We start from the raw sequence: 15108 nt of genomic DNA, 5'->3' as shown, positions 1-15108 counted from the left end.
GAGAATATTCAGAAGATTCTTTAATCTAGTAGTTAATTGGAAAGATTCTCACCCTGACTAACTGTATATACTGATACCTGCGAACTAATCTACTGCACTGCAGATGGTAATTTTTAATAGTGGTTTCATGTTTGAAGTGCCTGTCACTGTGGTATTCTTAATATGGGCGGCTTGTCATGACAAGCCAGTTGCTGCTATAATGTCTCTCGGGTAGGTGGATGTTCAAGAGAAGGGGGTTGTGAATGAAAGCAAGAGACAGGAAAAGGAATGTTGTGGGACTGTCCTGCATCACGGTTGTATATGGTGAGATTTTTGGACTTATGTGCAAACATGAGAAGTATAGAATTCTTTATCCATTTTAAAAATATAATCTAATTTTTAAAAGTTTTTTATCATATTATGTAGGGACTTAAAATTCAACATATCAATACTTGATGAAAAATACCTGTTCCTTATTATGCCTAAAATGTTTGAAATGCAATGAGCTTGTGAGTTTAAGCTTGATAGCCTAAATTGTTTGATAATAACAATAAGCTTGTCTTCTGGATGGTTAATAACCTAAGTTTGTAGACCAAAATTAGAGGAAAAAGGATGGCTACAAGGAATGCCAACATTTTGGCCCTAACCTTCTAAGGTCAATTAAGACTCAGGACATATGAGATCTTGTCCTGTAACGTCATGTTCCTCGGTAGTGTCCCAAATTTTCTGATCAAGAAGATTATGGGGCCAAAGAGGAAAGTGATCGATGAAGTAGAATGTGCCTAAGGAGAGTCACATGGGGCGAAGACACTCTCTCAGGCTTTCACAGAGAGCACATTGGCCAAGCAATGGCCGTGACTCCTCCACATGGCTGCACTGACAAAGTTTCTACGATCTGAGGTACAGGATCTCAGGATAAATCCTGAGGGCATTTCACTGACCTTCTCAGAACAAAAAGCTACAACTCTTGTTGCACAGGTCCTGCTTTACTTTGGTCTTAACCATACAGTAGAAAAGTATGAAGACAAAATTTAGGAAGTAAAGCCATGTTGTTATGTTGAGCTGTGGGGGACTCAGGTCAATAATTTCTGACATTGCCAGTTAAACAGAAAACCCAATGCTATTATGGGCTACTGGATCCTTTTAGAATATTTTACTGAGTTTACACACCTACAATATTCAATAACGGAACTTAGAAAAAATGGGGTACACAGATGAATGTCTATGTTGTATCTGTGTATTCAAAGTGTTTAGGATGGATGTATAGTTGCATTCTCTTAATGAATAGAATCATTTGTTCTAATGGTTTTTGTAAATAAGATCTCAAGTTCCCATCTTGTACAGCAGTTAACCACTAAGATGTAGTGTGTTATTTGTTGAAACTGTACTTCTGATTTGATTTGAAACTGTCTCATTGCTATCTGTTTATCAATAAAATTTTGAAAAAAATAAATCAAAATATAAAATAAAAAAGAGTAAAAAAAGTATACTACATCTTTTTCATCCATTCTTCAACTGATGGATGTCTTTGTTGTTTCCAAGATTTGACTTTCACAAATTGTGTTTTTATAAAAATAGGCTCAAATATATCTCTGTGTTATGATATTTTCAGATGTCTAGAAAAATACCCAGTATTGGAATAGCTGGATTAAATGGAATTTCCAGTGCAAGTTTTCTATGGAGTCCCCACACTGATATCCATAGTGCTTGCACCAGTCTATATTCCCACCAGCAGTGGAGAACGGTTGCTTTTTCTCTACATCCTCTCCAACATTTGTTGTTGGTTGATTTCTTTATGATAGCTATCCTTTATAGGGTGAGATGATGTCTCAATGCTGTTTTAATTTGCATTTCACAGATGGCTAGTGATGTGTAGCATTTTTCCATATATTTGTTGACTTCATAATTTTATTCTATGAGAAGTGTGTGTTCATCTTGGGTGCCCGTTTATGGACTGGGTCTTTAAATTTTGGTGCCCTAGTGTTTTTTAATTCGTTATAAGTTTTAGAGAGCTGACCTTTGTCTGAGTACTCAATTCTCATGGTATTTCTTCCAAATTTGTTGATTTTCTTTTTTCTTTGTTGGTTATTTCTTTTGAAGTGCAAAAACTTCTCAGTAATAGCACGTCACAGTTGTTATTTTTTTGAAATATTACCCTTGAGATTTGAGTTTTGTTCATGAATTTTTGCCTACCTTTATGTCTTCAAGAGTTCCTCCTAATTTCTCTTCCAGGAGGTTTAGTGTTTCTGTTTTAATGTTTACATCTTTAATCCATTTTGACTTTAGCTTAGTGCATGGTGATAGCTCTGGGTCAAGTTTTAGTTTTCAGCATGTAGAGAGCCAGTTTTTCCAGCACCATTTGTTAAAGAGGGTATCTTTCTTCCAGTGAGTAAGTTTGGCATCTTTGTCAAAGATATGATGACTGAGTTTGTTCGTAGGGGCTTTATCATCTTTTAATCTATTCCACTGATCCTCAAGTCTATTTGGTGCAAGTACCATTCTGATATTATCACAGTAGCCTTGTAGTTTAATTTCCACTCAGGAATTGTAATGCTTCTTCCTTGTCTTTATTACCCAGGAGCAACTTTGTAATTCTAGGTCTTTTCTAGTTCCAAATAAATATTAAGTGTGACTTCTCTTGCTGTGTGAGGTATGTTGGGTGTAGTATGATAGGGATTACATTAAATGTGTACAGTAATTTTGGGAGTATGACCATCTTCACAACGTTGTTTCTTCCTATCCAGGAGTATGGAATATCTTTCCATTTTACAAAATCCTCTATGATCTCTTTTTTAAGAGTAGTGTAATTTTCTGTGAAAAGTTCTTTGACTTATTTAGTTAGATGAATTCCAATGCCTTTCATTTTCCTCAGTGCTATTGCTAAAGATATACTTTCTATTTTCTAAACAAAAGCTTCTTATGTTTTTAAGATTGTCTCAACTTGCTAATCATCTATTTGATATTTCAAAATGTTGGTTTCTTAAACATGTTTATTTTTTGTTATAATTTATGATTTATTTTATGAGTCATAGATAACACTTATTTAGGTTAAATTGTTTTAATTTTATGATGTGATTCTCAGGAGTCATCACAAACAGCTGGCAAGATATAATTATGATAAATGTGTAATTAAATGTTTCTATCTGGAAAAGAATGTTCATCCTAAAATACTGAAATTCTTTTATAAAACATACAAAACTAAATTTAAAAAAATATCTTTCCAGGTTCCTATATAAACTTGTTAATCTTGTCAGAAAAAAAAACAGCACATAAGTAAATATACATTATATTGATCCAAAAAGTGCATTTTAATTGTTAAAGAAGACGTATGACAATAGCCATGGCTGACATCAAGACCAGCATGTTCACTGAAAACATAAAATTTGGCTGCACTGCGAGCAGGAGAGGGTCTTCCTGAAGCTGCGGAAAGCTGATGAGATAAAAATGAACCATTTGAATCATAGGTCCAGAACTTCAAATGGAAAGAGACAGAGGATACCAGACTTCAGATAGAGCTACGATGGTATTTAGCAGTGATGAAAGGCATACAAGTACCTCCACGAAGTTCAGTGAGTCCCTGCATGAAGTCTATGTTCCAGACTGCTAAAAGGAGGACGATGTGCAAATGGTTGGTGCAAAATGTGATGTGCTATGGGAACATCTTCCATCAAAAACTAGTGGATGGGTCCTTGATGACACTGGTGACTTATCGGGGCCAATTTCCTGACAAAGAATCACATTGTCAAGCACAGCAGGAAGCTGGTGGACTATGACAGTGTCTGCCACCATCTGGAAATACTGCAGAGCTTCAAGGGGAAGGATAAGAGTCAGAGCTCTAAGTCAGAAGAATTTCAGAATGCACAGAAAGTGTTTGAAGTGTTTAATGTAGCCTAGCAAGAAGAGTTATCTTCATCTGGGTCAAGACTAGTTGGATTTTATGTTAACACTTTCAAAAATGTTTCCAGCCACGAGGTCAATTTTCATAAGGAATTTGCAGCACGTTGCCACAAGCTTTAGGAAGTGATGACAAAATTAGGTGATCAGCATGCCAAGAAGACCATCACCACCCAAGGTGCCCCCATGATTGCAGTCCTCTGGGCATTGCAGGGACACCATCTCCTCCTGAGGAGACTTCGCCCCTGCCCAGTCAGACAGCCATTACCAATCACACACTAGCACCTGCATGTACAACCCCAATGCAGCATAGGTCAGCTTTACAGACAAGGGCCACCTGTCCCACCTCAGCTAAAAGACACACCTACAAATGGTTTGCATCAGGAGAAATTAGTGTGACAACACCTTCCCAGAATGAAGTCACTGAAGTGAACAAGGAGGAGATTCTCCTGGATCTAGATGTTGACCCTTTCAAGCCGGCAGTGACATTCGCAGTCTCGCTGAATTGACCCACTCACCCATGTTTCAGACGTTGCCTTGGGACTTATGGAAAATAAGCACTGATTTCGTACAACTGGCCTCTGGTGTAACATTGAATGGATTCACCCAGCCCCAGGAAACTTCATTACTCAAAACACAAGCAGATCAGAGTGTGATCTGCTACTTGGCTGATTCTAAACTGAATGATGCGAGAAAGCATAAAGCAGAGAGGCCACCTACTGCTGCCATGCCTGCTGTTATAAAAGACTTTCTGCAGGAAGCACAGGCTGAAGAAACAGCAGAGGAAGAAGTTTTTGGACCTGAAATGGATACTGAAGTGGCTGTGGAACCACAGTGACAGCCAGGGTGTTTCTGTGGAACAATCAGAGGCTGAGAAAGCAGCGATTCTTGCCTGAGAAAGAGTATATCCAGAGGAGGCCACAGTCATCACTGAGAAACTCAAGGTGGTAGACAGTGACAGACCTCAGTCAGCAGCAGAGACAGAACCAGGGGGAACCAAGGAGAATGTCAACACCTTCTGTGATCATCAAGCCTGCCTCCAACCATAAATCGGAAGGAGAACACAAAATTACCCTGAGTGCAGAGACTAAAGATGTCCCAGAGGATGTGGCTCCTGCAGGACCAGCAAACAAAAATCTGGAGCTGTTCACAGAGCAGAAGCCTGGGGAGGACACCCAGACAGAGCCTCATGCAATCCAGTCTTCCCAGGATCTTTCTACTGGCTTTCTCTACAAGGTAGAAGCACTGCATAATTTTGAGGCAACAAATTCTAAAGAACTTACCCTCCAAAATAGGGAAGTGATGCTACTGGTACCCTCAGATTCAGAAGCTGACCAGGATGCAGACTGGCTCATGGGAGTAAAGGAATAAGATTGGATTCAGCACAGAAACTTGGCTGCCTTAAAAGGCCTCTTTCTTGAGAACTTCACACAGTGCCTGGTGTAGGGCTGTAAGTGTTGCAGAAACAGTTGAATGACTGGGTTTTAAACGTTTGTGACATCTTGAAGAGTTCACTTTTAATATGACATTCTTAACGATTTACAGACTGATGCCAAAGATTGCAAAGACCTATCTGTGGAGCATGTATGACAAAACAAACAAACAAACAAACAAACATCAAACAAATGTAAGAAGGAAACACAAAAGAATGAAGAAGATATATCCTTACGTTGTTCCCACGTGGTCCATAACAAGTGGGTTTGTGCTTTGTGCAAGCTGTAAACATTCTTGTACATCACTGCCCTTCCCCCTATTCTAAATCAACTTTCTCCAAAATGAACTTTAATTTCTCTTCATCAAGTATGTTATATCCAGTGTATTTCCTGCAGAAGATATGATGAAATTTCCCTTAGTACAACTTAATCTTATTACCCTGTTCAGGTGTTAATTCTCTCTCTCTCTCTCTCTCTCTCTCTCTCTCTCTCTCTCTCTCTCTCCTCTATTTCAAGTTTACTGCGTTTACAATTAATCTGCTGCAAATTTCAATGGTCTCTTCAACACACCTCTCTATACATACCAGTGGACACACATTCGCACATGCTAGTTTCACTAACTGCTAGATCTATATGTATGCAGAGTGCTACATGTACATAGTTGCATTCTTTTGTTTGCATTGTGCCTATTTGCTGCTCAAGTGTCACTGATTTTTTCATTGCTCTTAATATTTTGTACCTCAGATTCTCAGAAAAAACTATCTCATTGCTAAAGCATGCTAAAATATCTGTGATTGTCATAAGAAGTTTTCGGGAATTAGAGCAGAGCACTTCCAAGCTGCTGTCATTTTGGAGAAATTCAGAATGTTATGGTATGTCCACCATCTGCTCTGCCTGCAGGAAGGTGAGTCTGGGAGGAGCAATTATGTTCTTAATTTCTGCCTTTAGGAGATTTGCACCAAAATTGGGTATGTGTCTTCCATACCAGGTAAACAATTTAAAAGAGCTCCTATATATTTCCATCTCTTTCTATTTATGGAACTCATGTCCACAAAGTCATAATAAAAGAAAAATAGGTGATGTATTCTCTATCCACGAATCACTTGTAATAATTATGTTTTCAGTGCTATGTCATAATCTAAAAACCTTGTTAATCTCCAACAATTTTCCTTAAAAAAAGAAGAGTTAAGCAGTATATAAGACCCTCTCCTGCATCCATGGGATCCCTCTATCCTTTGGGGACACCATCCCAAGCCAAGCCAGTGAGTGAAAACTTTTGTGACACACTAGGAAATTCCACATCCAGCCCAATCCCAGATCCAGCCACTTTGTGGGAGATCTACTGTGCTCCACTGTGCTCCTTGAGCCAGAGGAAAAACATTGGTACACCACATGTTCACTGTTGTTCCAGAGGGTCACAATAGGTTCACATCCAAGGGCTGCAGCAGGAAGGAATTGAATAAAAATCTAGGCCCAAGCCAGGCATAACTTGATAAAATCAAAATTAATATATTTACACCCGAATTTAAGCAGGTGCTATGGTTATAACTGCACCTAAGCACTGCAGCAAAGGTCAGAGGTTAGTCCAAAAACAATTGACAAAATGAAGGAACAAATTGCAATCTCAGGACTACAGCCACCCAGAGATAGTGCAGAGGATATGAGCTGAGCAGAAATGTGTGAATTAATAGAATCAGAAGTAAAGGGAAAAGAATAGAAGGTACAGAGGAACTCAGAGCAGAATTAATTTCTGAAAAAAATCTCTGAATTCACAGTATCTGAAGAAAAGAATCAAATGCAGAAAGATATGGAGGAAACAAAATGCACATCCAGGACAAGTGCAGAGGAAACTAGCTCAACTGAAATATATGAATTAATAGCATCTGAAATAAGGAAACAACAGCAGAAAAGTATACAAGAACTCAGAGCAGAATTAATTTCTGAAATATAAACAGAAATCTCTGAAACCATAGCATCTGAAGAAAATAATCAAATGCAGAAACATATGGAGGCAATTAGATAAAAAACAATCCCTGTACTAAAAGAATTAATAACTGCTTCTAAAAAAGACATTGATAAAAAATATAGGAGACTAGAAAAATGAAGGACTCCTTGAATGAGCAATACATGAAAGAGATAGAGTGAATGAAGCAGAGTCAAAGAGATATAGAGGAACTTAAAACCGCCATCACAAGCCTGCAAGTACATTTGAGTGAAAGTGAAGACAGAGGTTCAGATCTTGAGGATGCTGGTGCAGTTAGTGAAAAGTAAGAAAATGTCTCCTAAAAACAACTAGAATGCAGGAAAAATAATAGATCACCCACAAGATGATGCAAAGATGAACAACGTGAGTCAGACATCAGTGAGAAAGAAGAGGCCAATACAAATGGTACAAAAAGCATATGGACGAGGTAATAATAGAATATATCCCAAATATGAGGAAACAATCTCACATTAAGGTAACTAAAACATAAAGAATGCCAAATAACTTCAACCCAATTGAAAGCACAATGAGATGAACAGCCTCTTTTCAGCGGATGAAATTAAAGAATCGAATAAAAATATGAAAAAATGCTAAACATCATTACCCATCTGTGAAATGAAAATTAAAACAACACTGAGATACCATCTCACCCAAGAAAGAATGGATATCATAAAGAACTCAACCAATAACAAATGTTAGACAGGCTGTGAAGAAAAAGGTACAGTTCTCCACTGCTGGTGGGAATGTAAACTGGTAAAACCATTATGGAAATCAGTGTGGCGACTCCTTAGAAATCTAGGACTGGAAATTCAATTCAAGCCAGCTAACACCTTACTGGGAATTTTCCTGGCAGAACTTAAAACCGCATATCATAATGATATATGTGCACCTATGTTTACAGCAGCACAATTTGTAATAGCCAAACCTTGGAAACAAACACGATGCCCATACATGAGAAATGTTTCAAAAAGATGTGGTATTTTTATACAATGGTGTATTACTCAACTATGCACAATGATATACTTGAACATTTATATTTAAATGGATGCCACTTGAAGATATACTTGAAGATATGCCACTTGAAGAACGAAATGAATCACACCCACATGTGTAAATATAGTGTATTTTCCGTAGTATAGGAATTCAAAAGTATAAATACAAATACAAAAGTATAACACAAAAGGATAGCGAGAACTTTAGTATTGGACAATGAGGAGAGGGCATAGATACAATCTGGGAAACATGACAGGGGCAAAACCATACATTTATACTCACTGGATTGTCAAGGAAATGATCCTGAAAAACATCATAAGTTTTTTGAAACTAGCGGTTAATTCGTAGGATCCTCACCCTGACTAACTATCTATGCTGATACCTGTGAACCAAGCAACTGCACTGAAGATAGCAATGTGTGATAGAAGGGTCGTTCTTGGAATTCCTGTCACACTGGTCTTTTAAAAACTCACTTCTTTTCTTGATATACCAATTATTACCATACTGTCACTCAAGTAAATATTTATTTTTAAAGGGTAATATATGAAAATAAAGACACAAGGAAAAAATTCACAGTTCTGTCCTGCTGTAATGCTGTACAGGTTTAGACCTCTAAATTTCTAAATTTCTAAAAAATGTAATCACTTATTTATATTATTTAAATATTTTTCATTTTTTAAATTTTTTTAGTCACATTCAGAAGGAAGTGAGAGGAGTGTGATAGCCAATGTAGAGTGCGCTGAAGGGGAGCCACATGGAGAGAAACCATTCTCCCACGCTTTCACAGAGAGAATGTTGGTCAAACAATTGCTGACCCTTCCATATGGCTGACACTGACAAAGGACATACAAACTGCGGTACAGGGTTTCAGCGTAAATTCTGAGGGGTTTTGCCTAAGCATGTGAGAAACAAAAGTTTCATTTCATATTGTATCAGTCTTGATTTCTCTTTGGCTTAATCATGCAGCAGAAACGTATAAAAACGTGGTATGACAATTAATCTATACTAACTAGAAGCTGCAGTACAGGATACTAAGGAAAAGCCTGATTGGATTTGATTGACGTGTTAGATAGGAAAGTTACTTTTCTTGTTATAGAGCTTGTGTTTTATCTTGGTCTTAAACATGCAGGCGAAAATTATAAAATTGAGGCATAAAATGTAAAGATATAGTAATATGCTGAATTGACAAATGCTCAAGTCAACAAATTCTGACATTGCCAGTCCTGCGGATAACGCACTACTTTTATGGACAACTGGACTATTTTGAATTATTTTTCTGAATTCACACACGTACAATATTTATATGGCAATAGAATACCATTCTCTGATAAAATTAATCAAACACGTGGTATGCAAATGAAGGATCATTTGGTATTTGTACATACAAAATATGTAGTATGGATATGCACTTACTTTTTTAATTCAATGAGAAGAAAGATTTGTACTAATAATGTTTAAGCAGGATAACATAGCTGCATCTTTCAGTAAGAATATCCACTATGAGTACAACAACGTGCAATATATTATTTGCTGAAAGTGTCCTACTAATTGGTTTAGAAACTGTCTCATTACTATTTATTTTCCAAGAAAATTATTTTAAAAAAAGAAATTTTCCCTCCAGAAAAACAGTACAATTATAAACTCTCGACAAAAATGTTTCAGTAAACTTTTTTTAAGGACATTCTCTGACCCTATATAGTTGATTTCTTGCTCATTTTATAAATAAAAATAATAATATTAAAAAATCTCTTCGTCACAAGAACTAAGCCACAGTAATATGCTGAGGTGTAAAATGCTCATTTCAACATCTGATATAGTCATATCTATGGATAACCCGCTTGTATTATGGACTAATGGAATATATTAGGTTATTTTACTGAATTCATTCACTTGCAACATTTTAATGGCAATGGAATGTTGAAATAAACTAAAGAAAATAAACTAAACAAGGGAATATACATGAAGACCATTTTTTGCCATAATTTTATTGATAAACAAATAGCAATGGAACAGTTTCAAAACAAATAGGTAGAACAGTTTCAATAATTAACACACTGCATACATTCTTCTTAGTGGTTAAGTGTTGTACAAGATACGGACTTGATACCCCATTTACAAACACCATTAGAACAAATCGTTCTGCGCTGGAGAGATGGCTCAGTGGTCTAAAGCACCTACTTGAAACAAGCTTGGCAAAGCACAGGGACCGCGGTTCGATCCTACAGAACCATATGCCAGCCAGCCGCGCCCCCTGGAGGGCTGAGCTGGACACACACACACACACACACACACACACACACACACACACAATAAATAAATGTTAAAAAAAGAACAAATCGTTCTATTCATTAAGAGAATGTGACTATATATCTATCCTAACCACTTTGAATACACAGGTAAAAAATGGACATTTATCTGTATACCCTTTTTCTGTTAAGTTTCGTTATTTGAATATTATAGGTGTGCAACCTCAGCACAATATTCTAAAAGAGTCCAGTAGCCATTAATAGTACTGGGTCTTCCGCTTAACTGGCAATGTCAGAACTTGTTAACCTGAGTCCCCCACAGCTCAACATAACAGCATAACTTTATTTCTTATATTTCAATTTTATTCTTTTCTGCTGGATGTTTATGACCAAGGTAAAGCAGGACCTATGCAACAAGAGTTGTAGCTTTTGGGTCTGATAAGGTCAGTGAAATCCCCTCAGGATTTATCCTGAGGTCCAGTACCTAAGATTGTAGAACCCTTGTCAGTGTCAGCCGTGTGGATGAGTAACGGCCATTGCTTGGCCTATGTGCTCTTTGTGAAAGCCTGAGAAAACGATTACTCTCCATGTGACTCTCCTTAGGCACACTCTACATCATTGATCACTTTCCTATTTGGCCCCATAATCTTCTTCAGAAAATTTGGGACCCTAGCGAGTTACATAACATTACAGTACAAGTTCTCATACGTCCTGAGTCTTAGTTGACCTTAGAAGGCTAGGGTCAAAATGTTGGCTTTCCTTGTAGCCCTTCCTTTTCTCTAATTTTGGTCTGCAAACTTAGGTTCTTAACCATCCAGAAGACAAGCTTGTTGTTATTATCGAACAACTTAGGCTGTTAGGCTTATCCTCACTATCTGTCTGCATATCAAACATCTTAGGCATAGTATTAAACAGGTATTTTTCATCAAGTATTCATATGTTGAACTTTAAGTCCTGACAGAATATGATCAAAAAACTTTTAAAAATTAGAATACATTTTAAAAATAGACAAAAAGAATTATATACTTCGTATGTTTACACATAAGTCCAAAAATCTCACCATATACAACCTTGAAGCAGGACAGTCCCACAATATTCCTTTTCCTGTCTCTTGCTGTCCTTCACCACCCACTTCTTCTTGAACAACCATCTACCTGAGAGTCATCATGGCAGCAACTGACATGTCATGATAAGCAGCCTATATTCAGTAGACCAGAATGACAGTCACTCCAAGCATGAAACTACTATTACAAATTACCATCTGCGGTACAGTAGCTTAGTTCACAGGTATCAGTATATATAGTTAGTCAGATTGGGAATCTTTCCAAATAACTGCTAGATAAAAAATATTCTGAAGATTATCAGGATCATTACCTTGCTCATCTTCTACATATAACTGTATGGCTTGACATTGTCATGCTTCCTAGCTCTTCTCCTTTCCCTCACTTGATTAGTTAAGTCCTTCAGATACAGCTTTCTTTTACTTGTACTATATCTTTCTATTTTTATTTCTTGTTTGGAAGTCTTATGTTAGGGAGACTGTACAATATTTACACATGCGTGTCTGGTTTAATTCCAAGGTATTTCATTTTCCTCGGTGCGATTGTAAAAGGTACTGTTTCTATAATTTCCCTCTCAGTGTGTTTGTTGACTGTGAAGAGGAATGCTATTGACTTTTGGGTATTGACATTATAACCTGCTATGCTACTGAATTGCTGTACTAATTCTAGTAGCTTCTTGGAGTTTTCTCGGTCTTCCAAGTAGTATCATGTCATCTGCAAATAAAGATATTTTAACTTCTTCTTTGCCTATAGTTCTTCCATTTATTTCTTTTTATTTTCTAATGGCTGCAACAAATAATTCCAGAACTATATTGAATAGGAGTGGTGATACATTGCATCTTGTCTTCTACCAGATCAAAGAGTAAAAGATTCCAGGTTTTCCACATTTAGGATTATGGCAGCTGTTGGGTTTTCATAAATGGCTTTTAACAGATTGAAGGAGAGGCCATCTATTCCAATTTTCTGTAGGACTCTGAACATGAATGAGTCTTTCACTTTGTCAAAAGCCTTTTCTGCCTCAATGGAGATGATCATGTGGATTTCAGTTTTCGCTCTATTGATATAGTGTACTGCAATTATAGATTTTCAAATTTTGAAACATCCTTGCATCACTGGGATGAATCCTACCTGGTCATGGTGTATGATCTTCTTGATGATTTGCTGTATTCTATTTGATAGTATTTTATTGATTATTTTTGCATCTATGTTCATGAGGAGATAGGCCTATAGTTTTCTTTCTTAGTTGCATCTTTCCCTGGTTTAGGTATCACTATAATACTTGTCTCCAGGTATGATTTCAGAAGGATTGCTTCATTTTCAAATTCATGTAAGAGTTTGGGGAGTATAGGCACTACATCTTCTGTAAATGTCTTGTAGAATTCAGCTGTGATTCCATCTGGACCTGGACTTTTCTTTGCTGTTAGGTTTTTAATTACATCTCATATTTCATTGGCTGTTATTGGGCTATTGAGAGTGCTTATATCTTGTTGATTCAGTTTTGGGAATTTGTATATTTCTAGGAATCTGTCCATTTCTTCTGTGTCTTCTAATCTGTGTGAGTAAAGATTGTCAAAGTAGCTATTGATAATCTTCTGAATTTCTACTGGGTCTGTGGTAATTACACCTGTTTCATTCCTTATTGTTGGTGTTGAAATTTTCACTTTCCTGTTTTTGATGAGGTTAGCTACGGCCTTATTGATTTTTTTTTAATCTTTCTATAACCAGCTTTTTCTTTTTAATTCTATTCTTCATCTCAATTGAATTAAATTCTGCTCTAATCATTATTCTTTCTTCCCATCTTTGGGCTCTGGGTTTGATTTGCTCTTCCTTTTCTAGTTGTTGAAGGTGCAGCATTAGGGTATTTATTTGTTCTCGTTCTATTTTCTTAATGTGTTAGTTCACAGCTATGTATTTCCCTCTGAGAACTCTTTTCATTGTATCCCATAAATTACGGTAAGTTGTGTTAGAATTTTCATTGAATTTCAGATATTGTTGAATTTCTTGTTTAATTTCATCTCTGACACATTGGTTGCTGAGTAGGGTGTCATTTAATTTCAGTGTGTTTATGTTTTTTTTCTGATTTCTTTTGTCATTTATTTCCAGTTTCATTGCACTGTGGTCAGATAATATGTATGGGATAATTTCTGTTTTCTTTCATATACTTAAGCATGACCTATGGACCAGTATGTGGTCTATTTTAGAAAATGACCCATGTGCAGCTGAGAAAAATCTGTAACCAGCTCTTTTTGGTTTGAACACTCTGTATATGTCCACCAAGTCCATTTGTTTCAAGCTCTGGTTTAGTTCTGTTATTTCTTTGCTAAGATTTTGTCTGGTTTACCTATCTTTTGGAGATAAGGGGGTGTTAAGGTCTCCTGTTAAAGTTTTGGTATTGGATATGACATTTTTCTTGTCCATTAATTTTTCCTTTATACAGTTTGGTGCATACATATTTGTGAGTGTTTCCTCTTCCTCTTGAGTTTTCTGCCTAACCAGTATATAGTGCCCTTCTTTATTTCAGTTGATCATTGTTGGTTTGAAGTTGAGAATCTCTGAGAATAGAATTGCTACCGCTGCTTTTTTCTGTGGATCTGGGGAATGTAGTATTATGTACCATCCTCTGCCTTTCAGGTTATGAATGCCTTTATGAGTTAAATGTGTTTCTTGTATACAGCATATTGTTGGATTTTGTTTCCTAATCCACTGTGCCAGTCTGTTTCTCTTGATTGGTGAATTGAGTCCATTCTCATTGATGGTTAAAACTGAGATGTTTTGACTTATGATTGCCATGTTATTTACCTGTTGTCATTTACTCCTTTTTCTCATCTGTTTAATTGCTTACCCTATTTATTTTTTTGCTTCTGATCTCATCCGTGGGGTTCTGATAATTTTGGCCCTTCCCAGAACATTTTTCAGTAGCCTGCGTAGATTTTGCTTTGTCATCACGACATTCTTTAGCTATTCCTTGTCATGAAAGTATTTCACTTTTCCATCAAACTTGAAAGAGAGTTTTGCAGGGTATAGTAGTCTGGGATTGAATTTGTTTTCAAAGTTGTTTGTACTCTCCTCCATGCTCTTCTTGCCTGCATGGTTTGTGAAAAGAAGTCGGCCATAATTCTGATGGGTTTTCCTTTGATTGTTATCTGCTTCTTTTTTCTAGTGGCTTTCAGTATATTATTCTTGTGTTGAATTTCTGGGATCTTGACTATTGTATGTCTCGGTGTATTTTTCTTTGGATTGAGGTTACTTGGCGTTCTTTATGCTTCAGTTACATGAATGTTAGAATTTTTCCTCATATTTGGGAAGTTTTCTGCTATTACCTCTGCCCATATTTTTTAATGTCATTTGTATTGACTCCTTCTTTCTCATTGATGCCTATTAGTCTCACATTGTTCAACTTTGCATCATCTTGCAGGTGATGGATTATTCTTTCCTGACTCCTCGTTGGTTTTAAGAGATCCTTTTTTACCTTTTCACTAGCTACATCAGCATCTTCAAGATCTGAAACTCTGTCTTCA

General features: G+C 36.7%; 1 pseudogene; it reads left to right on the top strand.

Annotated features, from left to right (window-relative positions):
* The first annotated feature begins 3319 nt into the window (after positions 1–3319).
* On the top strand, positions 3320–5319 carry LOC101587077 (annotated as a pseudogene).
* The last annotated feature ends 9789 nt before the right edge of the window (positions 5320–15108 follow it).

Source organism: Octodon degus, unplaced genomic scaffold, assembly GCF_000260255.1.
Source record: "Octodon degus isolate 3935 unplaced genomic scaffold, OctDeg1.0 scaffold00103, whole genome shotgun sequence".
Lineage (NCBI taxonomy): Eukaryota > Metazoa > Chordata > Mammalia > Rodentia > Octodontidae > Octodon > Octodon degus.
Note: the sequence above shows the minus strand (reverse complement) of the source record. Positions and strands in the feature narration are given on the sequence as shown.